This window comes from Sceloporus undulatus, chromosome 4 (genome assembly GCF_019175285.1).
Source record: "Sceloporus undulatus isolate JIND9_A2432 ecotype Alabama chromosome 4, SceUnd_v1.1, whole genome shotgun sequence".
Taxonomy (NCBI): domain Eukaryota; kingdom Metazoa; phylum Chordata; class Lepidosauria; order Squamata; family Phrynosomatidae; genus Sceloporus; species Sceloporus undulatus.
Window position 1 is genome coordinate 21811998 of NC_056525.1, and position 5241 is coordinate 21817238.

Consider the following 5241-nt stretch of genomic DNA (forward strand, 5'->3'; position numbering starts at 1 on the left):
CTTGCCGTGTTGATAAAGTTGGGTATTATCACATGCAAAATGCTGTTGATTCCATTGCCCATCTGAATCCCGGCTAACTTCCAGCTAGAAGCCACACTCAACCAGCCTCTTTTCAAAACTGGGAAGCTCCCAGCACTGCAAATCAGCCAGCTGAGTGTGGCTTCTAGCTGGAAGTTAGCCAAGATTCAGCTGAGTGGTGACATCGGTGGCATTTTGTGTGTGATAATACTCAATTTTATCTCAAAAGGGGCATCAACACGGCAGGGGTAAGTTGGGTTTTTAAACCATGTGATAAACTCCATAATGTGTGACACAGTTCTCTCCAGCATCAGAGGATAATGGCTGAGGCAGGAAGATGCTCCCAGAATCTGGTGCCTGAGACTATTGCCCCAGTCTCTATCCAACAACCCAGAGAAGACAGTAAGTACTCACAATGCCACAAGAGTTACTGTCCATTTGAAGGGCTGAGAAAAGGAGCAGTGAGCTGGATTAATCTAATGGATGATTCATGAATTATGTATGTGAGTAGCTTGTCTACTGGAGGCCTCTTGTATGTATATTGACTACATACTTCCCCTTAGGGTGATATTGACCCAAGTCATTATGCACTGGATCAAACATGATACTGATTTGAGCACCCTAAGGAATGGTGTAGTCCCTTATGCTGAACTGTGGGCCTTGCAATCCACAAGGGTACCAACATAATACAAGTTAATCAGCATGTACTGATGTATTGCACCAAACAGGAAGTGTGTTCTAGGGGGCAAAATGGCTACCATACACCTGCCCACAATAATGTTTCATATCCTCTTCTCTGTGCACTGGAAAATACAGTGAGACTAGAGCAATAAGGCACAGATACACCAACCCATTGACAGGGAAGCCACAGAACTCTCCTGCCCACATCTGCTCACTTTTTGAGTCCAGTGATGCTAAAATTAAAGTGACTTTTTTCAAACTTTCATGCCATTCTTAACCTGACAAAGAATATCATACCACTATAAAGACTAAGGAATTTAACATGGTGAACGCTTCTCTCTCTCTCTCTCTCACACACACACACATACATTTAGAAGGGTATTAAATGCAAGGAGTCCATTTGTGTGGACATTTCTATAAAGTGTCTATGACATTTCTATGAAAAAGTCAAAGCATACAAGATAAATACAGTAGGAGTACTCAACAGCCACAAGATTCATTCTGGGCCCTATTTTTGAAAATTTGGAAAGGGTCTTGATTCATCTCAGGGCATGTTTGGAGATTGACTCTGGGTCTGAATCAGTATCTTGCTTGGAAAAAGCTTTGTGCCTCTTTATTGGGAAAACAACAAACATGTTGAACTTGCCCCCTCCCCCTTTCTCTTTCTTCTGGGTCTCTGACAGAATTAGTTGAAATTTGCAAATCTATTAGCTCCTTCTGAGGATGAAAACTGCCAAATTTCAGACAGGGAGGAGCAGGTTCAGCATTAACAATGATTTTTAAAATAATAATAATAATAATAATAATAATAATAATAATAATAATAATAATAATAATAATAATAATAATAATATAAAATAAAATAAAAGGTTTTGCTCCTTTTCCCATTTTGAGGTGTCTTGTGTCTCTTTCTCCAGGGGTAATTGGTATGAAAATGATGTACAGTACCTCATAGAGTGGTTCTGGGAAGTGACATGATAGCTCTGTTTAAATATTTGAAAAAGTTTCATAATGAGGATGGAGCAAGTTTGTTTTCTACTGCTCCAGAGATTAGGATATGGAACAATGGATTCGAACAACAGGAGAAGATATTTCACATAAAAATTAGGAATAACTTCCTGATGGTAAGAGCTGCTCAACAGTGGAACACTCCACCTTGGAAACTGGTGGATGGCATCTGATAGGAGCACTTTGATTGTGTATTATTGCATGGCAGGGGGTTGGAATGGATAATCCTTATGGTCTCTTCCAACTCTATAATTCTAAGCCATATTCTCTCAGCCTCAGAGACAGTGGCATCACTATGGTTGGCATCACCCAGTGCAGTAACTCATAGTGTTACCCCTCCTCCACTGACTTTCTCTCATACCACACCATGCAGAATCCTTAGCAATGTTTTTGCACTAATGTTACATATAAATTGTAATTCTCATATATCACTGAATGTAATGGTAATAATTGTGACATAAACAACCAGAAAAAATATACTTTTAAATTAAATATCATACATACAGCCTAAATGTATTTACATCTGTGGTTAAAGTTAAAATTTGGTAAGATGTGATGTCTTTTTTAAAGAAAATTTTAAAAGAATAAAAAAAAATTTGTTTTAATTTTATAAAAACAAATTTAAAATTCTCATTTTTTAAAAAAACCTGGGGCCTCCCCTTTCCCCTACCTTTGAAACAGTTCCCAGAAATGGCGCCCTCTGGAACCAAATTGGAACGCGATGGGAATGCGCGGCGGCGGTGTTCCCCCATGCGGTAAAGTCGCATTCTGGGCCCCATCCCGTGCTCATCGCGTTCCGTACGCGCCCCCCGTGCCCCCGTTAGAATGCGCTGGGGAACAGTTTAAACCCCATGCGATAAAGTTCAGTGACTTGATGGCTGTAATTGTTGACTAGAGAATGGTTTCTCACAATCAAAATACGATAGAGATAGCATTTCACCAGGGCTTGCAGGACAGTAGTCAATTCTTAGAGTGAAATTGAAATGAGGCAGGGTGATGACAATTACAGAGTGCTGGGTTGGTTTAGAAAAGGTATCAACATTATATTTATTGATTTGTCCTTTTCCATGGCAAGCACTGTTCTGCAATATTGCCAGCTTATAAACTCAATGAAGGAAAATTATGAATAGATAATATTCCTTAGTGCCCAGGACATTCTCCTTTGCCTCCTCCAGCCCTTGGATTTTTGCACCTACTTCAAAACTAATTATGGGTTGTTACATTAAAACAGGAATGCGCATATTGTGGTTTACTAGAGGTTGTTGGACTGCAACTCCCAACCGTTCTAAGGAGATAAGCCCAGAATGAGAAATGCTGGGTACTGGGATCCAATGACTGCTGCAGGACAATACTTTGCCCATCCTTGACTTAACAGAATGACACATGAGGATAAGTAGATAAGTAGACACATTACCCTTAAACACATAAAACTGGTAGGAACCTATTTGAAATATGGTGGAGCTAAACTTTGAATTCATTCGTGGTAAATTGTTAATATCTTAAATGAACCCAAAAAGTCGACACCATAGCAACACTTCCCAGGGTTGACCAGTTCCTCAGCAAAGTACATTTTTACAGGTCCCTTCCTATGTAAATCAGTCATCATTTTTTAAAAATTTACTTTACAGAGGACAATATTTGAAATGTATCCTCTGTGGTTCTCTAGATGCCTTTGGACTAGAGCGCCAATCAGCCCTCACCAGTAGCCACTGTAATAGAAGTCAAAAACATAGCTGTGTTAATCTGGATCACTATATAAAGGAATATTGTAGCACCTTTTGAGACCGAGAGAAAGAAGTTTGTAGTACAGTGTGCCCACGCCACATGCGGGCGCATTTTACATGGCTTCCAGCTTATGCAGAAGCCACCTAACAATTAAAGAAATGGCATGCGTGCCCATGGCACACACGCTGCCCCGAGCCATGAGCACAAGCCTCATTGTTGGCAATGAAGCACGAGCATACGCAGATTTCCCCAGAACGGATCCCTGTGCATAAGGGAAGGACCTGCTGTATAAGCTTTAATAGACTGACAGGTAGACTTAGGGGCTGTGCAAACATTCAGATCAGGGCTGCGGCAATCTGGTCTTTTCAGAAAAGGAGCCGCAAAAAGTGGCTCCTTTATTTACCCTGGAAAGGGCGTGATAGCCAAGGCACTACGGCTATCTTGTGCTTCTTCTGCATTGTGTTGTGTAGACCCAACACCAGAGGAGTGCTGTGACACTGTGTGACATGCAGTGCAACATGCAGCGTCATGGTACCCTGGCGGTGGAGTTGGAGCACGTGTCATATGGATGCGATGCCCTGACTCCACTTCCAGGCCGGCCTTAATGGCTGGTCTGCACAGGGCCTCAGGGGGTTGGGAAGCGTTCAATTAGTATTTTATTGTATTTTAAATGCATTTTTACTGTTGTAACCCATCCGGATTCCTTGTGATTGGGCAGGCTATAAATAAATAAATAATAATAATAATAATAATAATAATAATAATAATAATAATAATAATAATAATTATTATTATTATTATTATTCAGTCTATGAAAGCTTATGCTAAAAACTTCTTTCTTCCAGTTAGTCTCAAAGGTGCTACAATGTCCCTTTTTGCATTAGCCTCTAGGTTGGACATGGGAATTGTAAGCCAAAAGTACCGGAAAGAATGTATGATTCAAGGCTATAAGATTCAAATTAAGGCTAAATTTAAGAAATACTACCATGCACTCCAACTATCCCAGTTTGGTAGTGGCAATCCTGATTAACTTTTTTCACCCACTTTTTCAGCTGTTTTTAAAACATCCCAGTTTCTTCCTCCCAGTTTCTTTCTTCACTTGCAGCATTCTTCAGTTGCTGCAAACTGAACTAAAATTGCAAAAGTAGTTCACAGTGAAATCTGGAAGATGAAAGTTATTGGAATGCAACTCTCTGCTGCCCTAAGGAACAAAGTGCATTCTGTTTTTAGCAGAGAGAAGGGAGAAAGAGTCTTGCCTTTCCCAGAAGGCTGAGGCAAAAGCAAATTACTGAAACTTCTCCCAGCTTGTGTGTTCTTCCATACTAGTAACTTTTGCTATCTTTGCTTGGCCACACATGTCCCAGCTTTCATTTGTGAAATGTTGGAGGGTATGTACTACACAGAGGGCAACCATAGCCCTTCAGGTTGCCCCTCCATAGTTGGCCCCTAGCCAGTGGACGGATCATGCACACCTGGTCACCTGGTCACAGTCTGTCTTCACTATGTTCAAATATTTTGAATTTCTACTTGTGGGGTGGTAATTATAGAATCTTTTAGAATCATAAAGTTGGAGGAGACCACAAGGGCCAACTTCCCCTGCCATGTTGGAAGGCACAATTATTATTGTAAATCAACATATGCACATTTCATGATTATGAGTCTCCTGTTTTGTTCATTTTTTAGTGAGAGAGATTCCATTTTTCTTTTTGGTGATGCCTAACTGGTCAGTCTATTACTATTTCAGCAGGCTTACTTGGTGGCAATGGCTGGTAGCAGCAGCACCCTGAATCAGCAGTTCATCATTGCTGT